This window comes from Sinohyriopsis cumingii, chromosome 17 (assembly GCF_028554795.1).
Source record: "Sinohyriopsis cumingii isolate HCF-2022 chromosome 17, ASM2855479v2, whole genome shotgun sequence".
Taxonomy (NCBI): domain Eukaryota; kingdom Metazoa; phylum Mollusca; class Bivalvia; order Unionida; family Unionidae; genus Sinohyriopsis; species Sinohyriopsis cumingii.
Genome location: NC_142977.1, coordinates 86,311,224 through 86,327,661, shown reverse-complemented (window position 1 = coordinate 86,327,661; position 16,438 = coordinate 86,311,224). Strand labels below are relative to the sequence as shown.

General features: G+C 34.0%; 1 protein-coding gene and 1 long non-coding RNA gene across 3 annotated transcripts in view; one reads left to right on the top strand and one right to left on the bottom strand.

Annotated features, from left to right (window-relative positions):
- Window positions 1-16,438, top strand: part of LOC149779368 (uncharacterized) — a 238,271-nt gene that overhangs the window by 27,778 nt on the left and 194,055 nt on the right. The window contains exon 2 of the mRNA XM_089939995.1: window positions 12,731-12,780. The gene's annotated coding sequence lies outside the window, so the exon portion shown is untranslated. The remainder of the gene's footprint in view (window positions 1-12,730; window positions 12,781-16,438) is intronic.
- LOC149779369 (uncharacterized) overlaps window positions 1-16,438 on the bottom strand; it is a 28,071-nt gene that overhangs the window by 1,640 nt on the left and 9,993 nt on the right. The window contains exon 1 of one of the 2 annotated variants that reach the window (XR_016415637.1): window positions 2,249-2,554. The exons of the other annotated variant lie outside the window; for it this stretch is intronic. This is a non-coding gene — a long non-coding RNA (uncharacterized LOC149779369). Of the gene's footprint in view, window positions 1-2,248; window positions 2,555-16,438 lie in introns of those variants that run through there. 2 annotated transcript variants of the gene reach the window in all.

Sequence of the window (16,438 nt, the reverse complement as noted above, 5' to 3'; positions counted from 1 at the left end):
AGACAAATGATATTGACTTTGAATGTAGGATTCTCAATATGATGTAATGCAGACAAATGATATTGACTTTGAATGTAGGATTCTCAATATGATATAATGCAGACAAATGATATTGACTTTGAATGTAGGATTCTCAATATGATGTAATGCAGACAAATGATATTGACCTTGAATGTAGGATTCTCAATATGATGTAATGCAGACAAATGATATTGACCTTGAATGTAGGATTCTCAATATGATGTAATGCAGACAAATGATATTGACCTTGAATGTAGGATTCTCAATATGATATAATGCAGACAAATGATATTGACCTTGAATGTAGGATTCTCAATATGATGTAATGCAGACAAATGATATTGACCTTGAATGTAGGATTCTCAATATGATATAATGCAGACAAATGATAATGACTTTGAATGTAGGATTCTCAATATGATGTAATGCAGACAAATGATATTGACCTTGAATGTAGGATTCTCAATATGATATAATGCAGACAAATGATAATGACTTTGAATGTAGGATTCTCAATATGATATAATGCAGACAAATGATACTGACCTTGAATGTAGGATTCTCAATATGATATAATGCAGACAAATGATACTGACCTTGAATGTAGGATTCTCAATATGATATAATGCAGACAAATGATAATGACTTTGAATGTAGGATTCTCAATATGATATAATGCAGACAAATGATATTGACCCTAAGGTAGGTCTTCCCATATCATATGATGCAGACAAATGATCCCATATCATATGATGCAGACAAATGATATTGACCTTGAAGGTATGACTCCCAATATGATATAATGCAGACAAATGATATTGACCTTGAAGGTAGGGCTCCCAATAGGATGTGATGCAGACAAATGATATTGACCTTGAATGTGGGATTCTCAATATGATGTAATGCAGACAAATGATATTGACTTTGAATGTAGGATTCTCAGTATGATATAATGCAGACAAATGATATTGACCTTGAATGTAGGATTCTCAATATGATATAATGCAGACAAATGATACTGACCTTGAATGTAGGATTCTCAATATGATATAATGCAGACAAATGATAATGACTTTGAATGTAGGATTCTCAATATGATATAATGCAGACAAATGATATTGACCCTAAGGTAGGTCTTCCCATATCATATGATGCAGACAAATGATCCCATATCATATGATGCAGACAAATGATATTGACCTTGAAGGTATGACTCCCAATATGATATAATGCAGACAAATGATATTGACCTTGAAGGTAGGGCTCCCAATATGATATAATGCAGACAAATGATATTGACCTTGAATGTGGGATTCTCAATATGATGTAATGCAGACAAATGATATTGACTTTGAATGTAGGATTCTCAGTATGATATAATGCAGACAAATGATATTGACCTTGAATGTAGGATTCTCAATATGATGTAATGCAGACAAATGATATTGACTTTGAATGTAGGATTCTCAATATGATGTAATGCAGACAAATGATATTGACCTTGAATGTAAGATTCTCAATATGATATAATGCAGACAAATGATATTGACCTTGAATGTAGGATTCTCAATATGATATAATGCAGACAAATGATATTGACCTTGAATGTAGGATTTTCAATATGATATAATGCAGACAAATGATACTGACCTTGAATGTAGGATTCTCAATATGATATAATGCAGACAAATGATAATGACTTTGAATGTAGGATTCTCAATATGATATAATGCAGACAAATGATATTGACCCTAAGGTAGGTCTTCCCATATCATATGATGCAGACAAATGATCCCATATCATATGATGCAGACAAATGATATTGACCTTGAAGGTATGACTCCCAATATGATATAATGCAGACAAATGATATTGACCTTGAAGGTAGGGCTCCCAATAGGATGTGATGCAGACAAATGATATTGACCTTGAATGTAGGATTCTCAATATGATATAATGCAGACAAATGATATTGACTTTGAATGTAGGATTCTCAATATGATATAATGCAGACAAATGATATTGACCTTGAAGGTAGGACTCCCAATATGATATAATGCAGATAAATGATACTGACCTTGAATGTAGGATTCTCAATATGATATAATGCAGACAAATGATATTGACCTTGAAGGTAGGACTCCCAATATGATATAATGCAGATAAATGATACTGACCTTGAATGTAGGATTCTCAATATGATATAATGCAGACAAATGATATTGACCTTGAAGGTATGACTCCTAATATGATATAATGCAGACAAATGATATTGACATTTGTTCCACATAGAAATATAGGAAGCAGATACTTGTATAACTTTACTACAGGTACATAAGAATCAGGAACGATACTCCACAATTGTTTAAATTCTTTGTAGAAGTTATAATGTTCACAGTTCAAGAGGCTGACTTGTTAAAGATGTGGAGCATTGTCTCTTTTTTCTTGTATCTTACTCTAAGTAATGTAGTTTTGTGTTAATGATTGCATTTCATATGCTGTAGCCAAATAACACTCATCATTAGCATCTGTATGTCACTGAGTGAATTTGACTTTCAGAATACTGCCTTGTTAGTCTGTCAGCAAAGCAACAGAATTGGGGGCATATGTCTGGTTAATAAAGCCCTGATATTTAATTTAAAAACAAGCAAACAATATTCTATTGATTGTGTATACATACAAATGAATAACATCAGTGACAATTAGATAATAGTTAGGTGTATGCATTCAAATGAATAAGGTCAAGGACAGATAGAATCAGATAAACATAGTCTCTTATAAATGGTTTAAACCTGCACACATTTGGTTAATAATTCACCTTAAGAGTTGTCTCTTTTGTATGGTAAAAATACCACAGATTAGCTTATTGTGAGGTGTAATCTATGTTGTCACCTGTGTCAGGAATTGATTCAACCTCACATGCCCTGGGGCATTTTCTAGGTTCTTCATTTTAATTTGCAACAGTAATTCCTAGCTCAAATTACTCTGTTCAATGTGTGTCAGAAAATTTAGCAGCTGAAATATAAGTTTGAACTGAACTTCAATTGTTCATGTATGGGTGGTGGGTGGTTTAAGTATAAAATTGAAATTTGGGATAAAAATTTGTTTCCATATTTGGAATAAAATTTTTTTTGATTACTTCAAAATATATATTAAAGAAGAAAAATTTAACACACACACACACATACACACACACACACACACACACACACACACACATATATATATATATATATATATATATATATATATATATATATATATATATATATATATATATATATATATATATATATATATATATATATATATATATATTCACCTGATTTGTTTTTAATACTGCTTATTCGTCATGTAATGGCTATTAAACACTGTGATTTTCAAGAGTGTATGGTACATATTCATTGGTAAGCTAAGGAAATTTCCCCCTAGGGAGATCAGTGAGTAGTAAATAACTAAAAATAGTTTCCTTATTGTTTGTGTAATCTGTGTGCCTGTAGCACACATTTTGATAAAAGCATGATGTAAGACAATTTAAACTGCAAAGCTGGATTTTTTTCATGACTTTTTGCTTGTATGTGAGATCTAAGGGTCAAGCTTCTGAAGAACTTCTTACATTTTTGGGATAACAAAGTAAAACTTTATTTCAGATGTAGGAAATCAAATGATATGCCACATACCAATATACTGGCTTATAAGTTAGTTCCAACTGCAAGCTGCATGGACCCAGAACTGCCATTGCATAATATCCTGGCAGATCTGGGTCTATATTTTGTTTTGAGAAATCAGTGGAACAAACAATATAGACTCTGACCTGCTGTTGCAGAATTCAATTTTATCTGACTTGTATTTTTCTTCTCAAAAACTGCTCAGTAGAATTTGACTGAATTTGGCATCAGACATCCTGGCATCAGGGCAATTCAGATCTTTTTTCAAATGATGCCAATTAGCTATGAATTATGGTTGCTATATTTATTTACAGAAAAATCTTAAACTTCTCAAAAACTACATGACAGAATTTTACCAAATTTGAAAGAAAACATTCTTGCAAGATGCATTAGATACTGAATTTAGGTCAGTATGGATGCAATATAGTCTACTTAGATATAAATATATGTATGATTTCAATTTGTATGGCATTTTGCTTTAAATTCACGCAGAGACAGTTTAAGTGTTACATCTGATCTCATGAACTTGAGATTTTCCAGCCCCAGTTCAATCAGGATAACCAGTTTCCATTAATTCCCATTGTTTCATACTCATTAGATCTCAAGCAAGATAACCAGTTTCCATTATTTCTCATTGTTTTGTACTCATTAGATTTCAAGCAGGATAACCAGTTTCCATTATTTCTCATTGTTTTGTACTCATTAGATTTCAAGCAGGATAACCAGTTTCCATTAATTCCCATTGTTTTGTACTCTTTATATTTCAAGCAGTATAACCAGTTTCCATTATTTCTCATTGTTTTGTACTCATTAGATTTCAAGCAGGATAACCAGTTTCCATTATTTCTCATTGTTTTGTACTCATCAGATTTCAAGCAGGATAACCAGTTTCCATTAATTCCCATTGTTTCATACTAATTAGATTTCAAGCAGGATAGAAGTTTCCATATATGTCCATTGTTATGTCCTCATTAGATTTCATAGAGGATAACCAATTTCCATTCATGTCCATTGTTATGTTCTCAGTAGATTTTGTAGAGGATAACCAATGTCCATTCATGCCCATTGTTATATAGTTATTAGATTTCAAATTGAAATCCCACACTTTTATTATTGGATCAAGGATGATTTCTTAACAAGATTTTTTTTTGGGGTGGGGTAAAGTGAGTGGAGAGTTGTAACTTGCAATAAAAAATATTAGTAAAAGCATCCTGATATGGGCATATTAGATAGCTGTCATGTGATATGTACCCTATTGTCCCTAATACAGTGTATATAGAGTGATATGGGCATATTAGATAGCTGTCATGTGATATGTACCCTATTGTCCCTAATACAGTATACATAGAGTGATATGGGCATATTAGATAGCTGTCATGTGATATGTACCCTATTGTCCCCAGTATATTGACTGATAAAGTGTAAGTGGGCTTGACATAACACTTCTTCTATTAAAGGTATCAAATATCAGTAAGAATAACAAAAAAAGTTTTATAAAAAAAATGACCCATCTGACATTAATTTTATTTGATGAAATAACGAGATCATCGATCATTTGAAAAATGTTAAACGAAAAAGAAAATTCTTTCATGGACATAAAAAAGAACATGAAATCAAGTTCATGATTACAGATTTCAGGCAGTGAATTAATGTTCAGTGTAACAGGATTGATTATTTGGTGTCTCCATTTTTACTACACAACCATACCATCAACTGAATATTTTCAGTAATGATGAGAAAACTGTAGGAACTATGTGAAACAGTCTCTATTCATATTGAAATAAATTGCCCCTTATCTGGTGTTTCAAAATTAAGTATATTGCAAACCCTGTTGGATAAAGATCCCACTGGTGCCTTGCATTATATCTTTTGCTGAGAAAAGAAAAATGCCAGGGATATCACATAGGACAAAAATTTAAATTATCCAATTTAAGAATGTGAATCCAATAAAATTGCAAGACAAGCATCAGTCTAAATCTTTCAAATTTAATTTTTTTCTTCTTCATTATGAATGAAGATGAATGATGATAAAACTGAGGCCATTCTGATCACAACACAAAAACTTTCTCATTCACATCCTTTACCTCAAACAACAAATATCAGCAATGCCAACATTAAATTTACACAATCAGTACGAAACCTAGGTGTTACTCTGGACAGTACTCTCACATTGCGCCAACATGTCATGAACATATGCAAGGCTGCATATCTTGAGCTGAGACGCATCAGCTCAATTTGCAAATATCTTTCAGTTGATGCCACTAAAACACTTGTGTGTTCATTAGTACTTTCAAGACTGGACTATTGTAACTCAATTCTGTCTGTTTCATCTCAATATCTACTCCAGAAACTTCAAAAAGTTCAAAACACAGCTGCTCGGATCATACTTAGAGTACCACAATCAGAGCACACCTCCCTGCTGCTCAGTACCCTACACTGGCTATCCATTCGATCCAGAATCAAACACAAAATTTGTTCTCTGTGCTACGTTTCACTGTCGGACTCTAGTCCAACATACCTATCTGATCTCACCCATGTGTACACACCAGCAAGATACTTATGCTCCTCTTCTGACAATCGTATACTCATTATTCCCACTATGAAAACAAAGTCATATGGACAGTGTTCTTTTGCATACCAAGGCCCAGCAATGTGGAATGAATTGCCCACTGAACTTAGACACAAAGACACAGTGATCACATTCAAGAGGGCTCTCAAAACTCACTTATTTTGACTACAAGAACAAACTTAAAGACCTAATAATATTTCCTACCTTAAATATTCTCAGCAAGTTTTTTTATTTATGTTTTCTAATTTCATGGTGTTTGTTTTTGTGATCATATCATTATATGTTTTGTATCTTATAGGTGTTGTCTAATGTTGTAAAGCGCTTAGAGCTTCTAAAGATTAGGTGCTATACAAAGTCCTCATTATTATTATTATTATTATTATTATTATTATTATTATTGTTATATATGGAAATAGATTGTCCCAATTCTGTGTGAAACTATATATGGAAATAGATTGCCCCTAATCTTTGTAGGACTGTATATGGAAATAGATTGTCCCTATTCTGTGTGGGACTATATAAGGAAACAGGTTGCCCCTAATTTGCATTGGACTAGATTTGGAAAGATTGCCCTTAAATCTATGTGGGACTATATATGGAAATAGATTGTCCCTAATCTATGTGGGACTATATATGGAAATAGATTGCTCCTAACCTGTGTGGAATTATCTCTATTCATATGGAAATAGATTGCCCCTAATCTTTGTGGGACTGTATATGGAAATAGATTGCCCTTATTATGTTTGGGACTGTATGTAGAAATAGATTGCCCTTAATCTGTGTGGGACCACATATGAAAATAGATTGCCCCTAATTTGGTGATTCAGAATTCAGTATTGGCAACTTATAATAACTGAAATATTTAATAATCTTTGAGATGTAAGATAAACTGTATGGCATTGATTTCTGTACCAAATGGTATTAAGTTGCTCACAATTTGGATCCAACTACAAAAACCATAGACCCTGATCTGCTATCACATAATATACTGGCAGTTGAGGCTCTCTGTTGTTTGTTCTACTATTAGTCCTAACAAACTGCATAGAACCTGGTCTTCCAATGAATTATGCATTGTCAGATCTGGGTCTATGCACTTTACAGTTGGATCCATGGCAGAAGTGAGTATATACCATATGTGTTTCATTTACAGTGGAATTTTTCTTTTCTCCATTCTGCTTGTTTATTGTTGATTTCTAAATTCATGGCTTCTAGCAAGTACAAGATCTTTAAAAAGTTGATTCACAATATTATTGCTCACCATCTACCATTAGTGTTTATCCAACTGTTCAAAATGTTTACATGCACAGACAACTGTTCAAATTTTCTTTACATGTACAGCCAACTGTTCAAAATGTTTACATGTACAGACAACTGTTCAAATTTTTTACATGTACAGCCAACTGTTCAAATTGTTTACATGTACAGCCAACTGTTCAAAATGTTCACATGTACTCACAACTGTTCAAAATGATGACATGTACAACCAACTGTTCAAAATGTTTATATGTACAGACAACTGTTCAAATTTTGTACATGTATAGAAAACTGTTCAACTTGTTTACATGTACAGACAACTGTTCAGAATGTTCACATGTACTCACAACTGTTCAAAATGTTTACATGTACAGACAACTGTTCAAAATGTTTACATGTACAGACAACTGTTCAAAATGTTCACATGTACTCACAACTGTTCAAAATGTTTACATGTACAGACAACTTTTCAAAATGTTTACATGTACAGACAACTGTTCAAAATGTTTACATGAATAGACAACTGTTCAAAATGTTTACATGTACAGACAACTGTTCAAAATGTTTACATGTATAGACAACTGTTCAAAATGTTTACATGTACAGACAACTGTTCAAAATGTTTACATGTACAGACAACTGTTCAAAATGTTTACATGACTAGACAACTGTTCAAAATGTTTACATGTACAGACAACTGTTCAAAATGTTTACATGACTAGACAACTGTTCAAAATTTTTACATGTACAGACAGCTGTTCAAAATGTTTACATGTACAGACAACTGTTCAAAATGTTTACATGAATAGACAACTGTTCAAAATGTTTACATGTACAGACAGCTGTTCAAAATGTTTACATGACTAGACAACTGTTCAAAATGTCTACATGTACAGACAACTGTTCAAAATGTTTACATGTACAGACAACTGTTCAAAATGTTTACATGAATAGACAACTGTTCAAAATGTTTACATGACTAGACAACTGTTCAAAATGTTTACATGTACAGACAGCTGTTCAAAATGTTTAAATGTATAGCCAACTGTTCAAAATGTTTACATGTACAGACAACTGTTCAAAATGTTTACATGTATAGCCAACTCTTCAAATTTTTTACATATATAGCCAACTCTTCAAAATGTTTGCATGTACAACATTGTTCAAAATCATAGCAAAGACACTGTGTGTCTACATGTACCTGACAGAGTAAGAGACTCAGAGATTCAATTTTGCATTCTACCTTTGAAGTCTCGCATAGTGACTGTTTGGGTTTGTATTATCAGGTCTGCTTTCAAAGCCTTTTCTTAGCACTAAGTTAATCTATATGTAGGATGTGTGATGTTCATGTGATTGTTTGTGGCTGTGTGATGTTCATGTGATTGTTTGTGGCTGTGTGATGTTAATGTGATTGTTTGTGGCTGTGTGATGTTCATGTGATTGTTTGTGGCTGTGTGATGTGCATGTAATTGTTTGTGGCTGTGTGATGTTCATGTGATTGTTTGTGGCTGTGTGATGTTCATGTGATTTTGGATGTGTGATGTTAATGTAATTTTGTGTGGATATCCATGTACTTGTGAATGTGTGATGTTCACATGATTGTTTGTGCATGTGTGATTTTAATACAATTGTGGATATTCATGTGATTGTAGATGTGTGATGTTAATGTGATTGTGGATGTGTGATATTCATGTGGTTGTGGATGTTCATGTGATTGTTTGTGGATATTCGTGTTATTGTTTGTGAATGTACAATGTTCATGTGTTTGTGGATGTTTGTGTTATTGTTTGTGAATGTTCAGTGTTCATTGACTATTTGTTCTTCACCATCATTTTATTTGAATCAGGGAAACCTGCCATTAGAGAATACCTCTTCTGTCAACAAAACATTGCCTCTCAGTATGTGATCTATTACAAGAGGTCATGAAACCATGTAAAAACAATGCATACATTATTAATCTCATCTCAAAACAGTTGAACTTCCAAAATACTGATCTTTAGAGTCTGGTTTTACTATATTAATTATGACAACATGAGCTTTATGTAATTATGGGTAATATTTATATTGGTACTATTACTTAGAGTGTCTGCCATAATTTATGGCAGATAATTTTTATCAAGTGCATCTATCTATCCAATTAACATTTTGTTATGGGTGACTTTTTAGTTACTCTTCTGGGACTTCTATGCACACTGAACATATTTCTAGTTGTGATCTATTACAAGAGGTTATGAAACCATGTAAAAACAATGCATACATTATTAATCTCATCTCAAAACAGTTGAACTTCCAAAATACTGATCTTTAGAGTCTGGTTTTACTATATTAATTATGACAACATGAGCTTTATGTAATTATGGGTAATATTTATATTGGTACTATTACTTAGAGTGTCTGCCATAATTTATGGCAGATAATTTTTATCAAGTGCATCTATCTATCCAATTAACATTTTGTTATGGGTGACTTTTTAGTTACTCTTCTGGGACTTCTATGCACACTGAACATATTTCTAGTTGTGATGGTTGTAAGAAGCTAGGAGAGAACCGTTTGATTTTAAGCTCAAAAGTGAACGGTCAAGGTCATGTGGATTGAAAGAAGGAAAGCTGTTTTACACATGTAACTTGTACACAAGATATCTTGACAAACTTTGTAACTAGCTTGCATTTTAGATAAGAAAGGTACCTGTTGCTTTTATTTTTGAAAAGATTGAAGGTCATGATAACAGTCACTCTGAGAAGAAAAATGGTTTCCAGACATCTGGAGATTTTAAATAACCTTCTTTGACCAGCATCTGTGTATTTCTTGTGCTTGAGACAAGGAAGACACTTTTTTATACTGGGACCAAATGGTCCAAGAATATGGTAAGACAGACTGACAACAGGAAGAAAGATTTCCGCGAAGTACTAAAGTTCAATACAACTTCTCAATTTTTTTTATAGATGGTTTACATTTGAGATAGGCAGACATCTATTGATTTTCAGGTTGAAAGGTCAACAGTCAAGGTTAGGAGGACTGAAAGAAAGAGAACAGTCTCCACAAATAACTTGGGTCCTATGCCACAGATTATGTGCAAATTTTGTCACTGACTAAGGTACCATGTGAAACAAGAAAAGCCCCTACTGATTTTGGGGTCAATAGGTCATGGTTTAAGGTCACCAGGAGTGAAAGAAGAACAATGGTTTCTGCAAAATAACTTGATATGGTGGACATATCATGTACCATTCAGTATGCTCATGTTGGTTTTTACATTACTGATCTAACTGGGATATAACTTGAATAGCAACCATGCATGGGATACCATTTGTTATGTTTGTTTATTGCCTGTCAGGCTCACCTGGCTTTATGACCATTAGTGACCTTATGGTAGGGTCCTATATACAGTGGCCATATGTGATACATTGTGCATCTTGCATTTTTTTTGTCTGTCGACAATTCTGTTTTAAACTTATCAAAAACAGCTGGCGCCACTTTCATTCAAACTTGGTAAGATTGTTTCCTGAGATGATGATGTATGAAACTGTGGTATGGGTGACTATCCAGGCAAAGACATGACTTTCTCAGTGTTATCCAAGTAATAAGAAATATTTGAGAAGACATGCTTTTAATCAAAATTGTGTTTGGAATGGTTCCACTAGTGACATTTTGGCTTGCTTAGCAACCTGGTTTGTAGATTTTTTTTTCTGCTCTGAAATGGCCGAGCCAGTTTTGATCAGATCACTAAGAATGTTTCATAGAAGGTGCTATATAAGAATTGTCTAGGATGGCAGTGATGTGGTTTTCTTAGCAGTAAGGTGGTTTTATTAGCAGTTACATGGACGACCTGTTGTTGGCTTCTCAAGAACAGCTATGTTACAGAATTGACTGAGATCAGACTGGAAACATTGATAAAGTCCATTTAAAGCCAAAACAATGATATGTATTTATAAAAAATAGAACTTAAAAATGATGAATACAAATTTACTCTTTTTTGAGCAATTTTCGAGAAAATGTTCAATAAGTTACTGCTGTATTTACCTTCTTCTTACAACCGAATGACCATGATTTTTGTTGTTGAACACTTTGTAGTTATTTTGTACACACAACTCTTGTTGTTGTTTTTGTAGGGTTTAACGCCATTTTTCAGCACAAGATAGACTATGAATCTGAGACTTGAACCCACACAGACAGAGGTGAGATGGCAGTGATCCGTAATGGACAGCGCTTTAAACCACTCAGCCACTCAAGGCCCCACACACACACACACAACTCTTGTATGAGAACTGATTCAATGTAATAGTTTCATGTATTTATTGGCATGTGTCTGATACTATTATCATGGGATACATCTATTGAAGAGAACTTCTGTGATACAACAGCAGTGATAACACCCAGCTTTAACCTAACTGACCCAGATTTCCTGGCCAGCTGGTATTGTATACAGTTATTAAACAAATGTTGACAAGGTGAGCAATTTTGTTTCATATGTCAAAGTAGTCCTTTTGTAGAGTTTCCAGAGATTAATTTTCTTCCTCAGATCTACAACCATATTCCATGTTATCGTATAATGAGTACAATATTCAAGTTTTGATGTTCTACTGTATCAGTATAAAAAAGAAGCAGATGCCATCTTGTTTTCAATTCAGTGGTAATTATATGCTTAATCTCCTTGAACTTTAGGTTTCATATGTGCATGTTGGTTGCCATTGTGCTGGCACTTCTGTGCTGAGGACACCCTCTAATCATAAGTAACAAATACAGGTCCAATGTGGAATGAATTGCCCACTGATCTTAGACACAAGGACACAGTGATCACATTCAAGAGGGCTCTCAAAACTCACTTATTTCGACTGCAAGAGCAAACTTAAAGTCTGAATAATGTTTCCTACCTTAAATATTCTCAGCATGTTTTTTATAGTTTTCTAATTTCATGGTGTTTGTTTTTGTAATCATATCATTATTTTTTTTATCTTATAGGTGTTGTCTAATGTTGTAAAGCGCTTATAGCTTTTAAAGATTAGGCGCTATACAATGTCTTCATTATTATTATTATCATTATTATTATTATTTTGTATTACACAATTTAACCTCTTTGAACAGGACACTAGTCCAAAAATTGACAATGTTTTAGTATTTTCATTTTTTAAACAGATTTCACTGGTTGATAATGAACTATAAATATTTTCCATGCCCATATTGCACTTCTAGGATATTCAAAACTGTTATTTTTATTTTCCAGATTTTTGAGGGCAGTCTTTTCTCATATACATGTATTATGAACAGTCAAAGGTAAGAACTGACTAATGAACCAACTTAGTAATGCAAATTATTTATGTGAGAAGAAAGTTTGTATGCCCCCAAAATATCAGGTGGGGTGGGTGCTATAGTTTTACCATGTCCATTGCAAATTTTGTTTCTGTTCAGTAAGGTCTAAATGCTTTTAATTTAAAAATGCTATGGCCTCAGTTTGACTTTATGCATTGAATTTTATAACACTGTGACCTCTGTTTGACTTCATGCATTGAATTTAATAACACTGTGACCTCTATTTGACTTCTTGCATTTAATTTAATAACACTACATCCTCTATTTTACTTTGTGCATTGAATTTAATAACTCTACTAAGCCAGTTTTTGACTTTGAGAATTTGCCATTTAATTCGTCATAGTAATATGAGGATTAGTATTACATTGGCATGTTTCACAGGGTATGAAAAACAACCCTTCTCCATGATGGATCAAATTTGCCTGGTGACAAGTAATATTCCATAGGTGACTTGTCAATGGTAATAAGTAAAACAAATTAAACAATTAATCAAATTTGTCATCTTTGGATAAATGTTCTTGTTACTGTCTGTCCACAACAATTTCACCCCTAGCCTTAACTAATGCTGTTTATTGTCATGAATATTGGGACCAGAAGATTAAGCTTCTGGGTAACATTGATCAGTAAGACTAGTGATGGCAATTATTCCTTGTCTCTGGTGAGAAACCAGATCACTGTCATAATTTGTCTTCAGATTAGTAATTTTTATTGGTTTAATTAAAATAGAATTGTTATATTTTTTAAAATTAAGCAATTTTATTTTGATTATATTAACAGCAGCTTTATCATTTTACAATAGTTATGTTTAATTCCAGTACATATTCATGATTTTGTACAGTGCTTTTTTGTACATCCTGGTAACCAGGAAAGGAGGGAAAATGTCAAAGCCAATGCTTGATTACTACACTATGAAACTCAGACATTCTATCAAACAACCAAGGCCAGCAGCCCCAGTGCAGTCAGTACCATCAAAAGACAAGGAGTTATGGTAGCTCAGTTGGTAGAGCCTTAGACTCATAATTCATGGGTTGCAGGTTCAATATCCACCCAGACCAGTCTGGATCATCTAACTTTGTGGTGTTCTTAGGAAAGCACTGAGCTCCCATTACCTTGGCATGATATGGGCAAGAACATGGGCCATTAAAAATAACAACAAAACCAAGAGAAGAAAAATAGATAAGCTGCCATAATTTCATATTGTCAGTTACCAATGGGAGAGACTATTTTGCTTACTGAAATACTGCATGCACACATGCATTAATTAAATTCTTAATTCTTAAAACCTTAAAGAACCTCATTTTTGTTGCTACTTGAGGATGTAAATGTTTGCAAGTTATATTTGACAAAGATCTACCTTAACTATAATTTAGGTAAAATACACTACAGATAACATAATTAATATAAAGCATAAACTCATGCATGCCAATAAATCTTGGCAATTATATATCTATACATGGGATAATCAAGTCCAATGCAAATGATATTTTATTTTTAAAAGCTTTCAGTTAAGACTGATATGTATTTAACCTGTTAAAATATGGTACTTATCTAAGGGGTTAAAAGTGCAGGATTAAAAGTACCAGGATGAAAAGTACCAGCATAAAAAGTACAGGGATTTTTGTTTAAGTACTTAAATCACACAGTGACTTAAGCGAATCCAATTTAGTTCAAGGACGAAACAGGACCTATAGTAAATAAGAAAACATTCAATGCTGAGTGCTCCATCAATTACCAACCCATTTTTGTACATTAATATGAAAATGGTGGGCAGTTGAGGGTGGTGGATGACTGAGATTTATCTAGTAGACAGATTGATAGATAAATAGATGCAGGTAAATTCAACCAGTGGTTCATCAGAAAATGGTGTATAGATCAATCAAATGAATTCTGATATTTAAAGCTTTTCATATATAAACAAAAAAGTTTAAGAGAAACCCATTTTACTCAAGCTTACATCAACTTTCAGTTAATTATAATTGTAATAACGGTGATATATGCTATTAGAATTAAGTTGCATTAGCTTTATTGTGAATGGTCTCAAAGGCAGTCAGCCAATACAGTGACTGGCAGTAAGCCATGAATGGTCTTGAAGGCAGTCGACCAAGACAGTTAAGGCAGTAAGCCATGAATGGTCTTGAAGGCAGTCAGCCAAGACATTTAAGGCAGTAAGCTAATTCAATGGTCTTGAAGGCAGTCAACCAAGACAGTTAAGGCAGCAAGCCATGAATGGTCTTGAAGGTAGTCAGCCAACATGGTCTTGATTGCAGTAAGCCATGAATGGTCTTGAAGGCAGTCAGCCAAGACATTTAAGGCAGTAAGCCATAATAGTCTCAAAGGCAGTCAGCCAAGACATTTAAGGCAGTAAGTCATGAATGGTCTTGAAGGCAGTCAGCCAAGACAGTTAAGGCAGTAAGCAATGAATGGTCTCAAAGGCAGTCAGCCAACTTGGTCTTGATTGCAGTAAACCATGAATGGTCTTGAAGGCAGTCAGCCAAGACATTTAAGGCAGTAAGCCATGAATGGTCTTGAAGGCAGTCGACCAAGACAGTTAAGGCAGTAAGCCATGAATGGTCTTAAAGGCAGTCAGCCAAGACAGTGAAGGCAGTAAGCAATGAATGGTCTCAAAGGCAGTCAGCCAACATGGTCTTGATTGCAGTAAGCCATGAATGGTCTTGAAAGCAGTCAGTCAAGACATTGACTGGCAGTAAGCCATGAATGGTCTTGAAGGCAGTCAGCTGAGACAGTGATGGCAGTAAGTCATGAATGGCCTTGAAGGCAGTCAGCCGAGACAGTGATGGCAGTAAGCAGTGAATGGTCTCAAAAGCATTCAGCCAAGAAATTGACTGGTGGTAAGCACTGTGTCATACGCTATTACAGTAGGTAATTAGAAACCTAGTTCAGGTAATGTTAATTACATTGACTAGAGACATCCAGTAACTGAAATCACTAATTGAATCATTTAGACTGACAATTAAGATGGATGCTCCTAGTCTGCAATCATTATTTATATATCATTTATAAATTGAATGGTCACAGTGAATAATGGGGGTGGCAGATGAAAGGGGGAATTTAAATGCAAACCAACTAGTGCATTCATATTAATTGGTGGTAACTGAAGGTAGACAGATGGTGCTCAATTTGCTTGTTATCCACAAGTAAAACCAGAATTTTACATCTGTAATAGCAAACTTAATTGTCACATGCATATATGGAACCACTGTAGCACTGTTGTCCTCAGTGGAACCACTGGAACCACTGTAAGACTGTTCTCTGCATGGAACCACTGTTAGGCTTTTCTATGTGTGGAACCACTGTATGGTTGTTGTCGTCCATATGGAACCACTGTAAGATTATTCTCTGTGGAAGAAATGTAAGGCTGCTGACCTCTGTGGAACCACATTAATGATGTTGTCCTCCATGTGGAACCACTGTAATGATGTTGTCCACTATGTGGAACCACTGTAATGCTGTTGTCCTCCGTGTGGAACCACTGTAATGATGTTGTCAACTATGTGGAGCCACTGTAATGATGTTGTCCACTATGTGGAACCACTGTAATGCTGTTGTCCTGCATGTGGAACCACTGTAATGATGTTGTCCTCTATGTGGGACCACTGTAATG